This window comes from Gadus macrocephalus, chromosome 12 (assembly GCF_031168955.1).
Source record: "Gadus macrocephalus chromosome 12, ASM3116895v1".
Lineage (NCBI taxonomy): Eukaryota > Metazoa > Chordata > Actinopteri > Gadiformes > Gadidae > Gadus > Gadus macrocephalus.
Genome location: NC_082393.1, coordinates 26590297 through 26592156, shown reverse-complemented (window position 1 = coordinate 26592156; position 1860 = coordinate 26590297).

The following is a 1860-nucleotide window of genomic DNA, read 5'->3' as shown; positions in this document are numbered from 1 at the left end:
CACCGCATTCAGTGATCCTCCTTGTGATTAAAAACTAATCGGTGGCTCCGCCTCGGGCCCAAGATGCCAGTGGCCCCTCCAAACATGTCCTGAGACGACATCTTCATACTTTAGGATTTGCTTAACGGTTACGTGATGTTGTAGTAATCATGAACAAATGAGCCCAGTCCACCGAGATGAGCGCCCCTCGCCCCCCCCAGAGTCGCTGGGGAACGCGGACCGGGACCCCTGACTGGGGTCTGCTCAAGGCAATGGACCGTCACAAACAAAAAGGGACATTGACACATCCATTCCCACTACTCGACAACTAACGAACGATGAGTCAACTGAAATCTTTGGTCTAAATGTCAGGGGAGGGGGTAGGGGTACCAAACAGCAGTTACTGAAGAAACAATCATTACTACTGGATATCTTTTAGCCGTATAAATGATAGATGCTATATCTCTGTGTACATGTGAAGATACGTACTGCCGTACGTACACTTAACTATTTGAGTCTTTTCAACAACTCGTAGATGCTATAGATGGTGTGTGCAATTTCAGACCGACCCTCTGTGAAGATCCAAGCACATCTGTGAACATGGTGGGGTGCTCTGTCCCCCCCAGAGTATAGCTGTTCAAAGCGTGTGTCTGTAACCAATACTGTACATCTGTCATAAAACTTCTCTTTAAATGTCAAATCTAGGCCCTGCTCGCCCCACAAAAAAAAACATAAAACAGTCACTTCCATTTTTCCTCAATAAATGTATATTTTCATATAAAGACATTCAACAGTGAGCAATGCAATAGTTTTCAAGTAATAGAGTTGGGGCTCTTTTGGGGTTCCCCGTTAAACAATAATAAAAAAAGAATCAGCTTTAAAACAAAACCCTTGCAGAATCTTCAGATGAAGGGAAAGAAAAGACTACAAGATGGCAACATATCAGGATACCTTTGTAAAGATGAACCCCTTAAAGCAAAATACTCTATATGCAAAAATGTCATTTATTGAGTCTAGCTTAATGAACTGATTGCGAGTGTGGTTGTAATTATCTATGCAGAAAAACCCCTGATTCTTTTGATTTGCTGGCTTCATTGTGTGTTAGTGAAACGGTAAACTCTGCAGGTAGACCATAGCCTTGTTTCACCTGAGGGTCGTGGCCAAAACTAAATGGACAACATATTGAACCAGAACAACATCTGTATTTGCTGAAAATGCTTTGGACCCAGTATCATTCCACCATACATTCGATGTGATGTCAACATACCCTGCTCTATTGTCTCTTTAATAACGAACCCAAAACACGGTTCACCTTGCCCTGAAACGGTCCGTACTGGAGGAAGACACCTCCTCGTCCAACTGGCCAGAAGTAGATGTCAAACACAAGCTAAATAAAAACCCTCCATCACAGCTTTCAATTCTGAGTGCTGATTAGGACGCCTTCCCCATTCGTTATGTACACCTAGCTAACGAAGCAGAAACCGAGATACAAAAAAAGACACAAGTCCAGCACCGACTCTCCTCTGGTGCTCTCGTCATCGATGGCTTCAACCCTTCACCCCTCCCAGCTCCTACTGCTCCTTTAGCTTATCTCTAGACCTGGACCCGGGCATCGGTCTGGGGGGGGGGGGGCTGTAGATATAAAGGTCAAGGGTCAGGCTTTGATAGATACATCAAACAATAAGCCCCACACCCCCTGGCACCACACCCAGAAACCCCCTCAGATATGAGGCTTTACCTTCTTGGTGTCTCGGGATAACACCAATGCACCCTCATCTGTGCTTATCTGCGCTCTGTACATACCACTACACATATATATACCACAGAGGTGCTTTCATGACTTTAGAACCAGTTCTCCCCTCATTAAACATTCATGTTGTT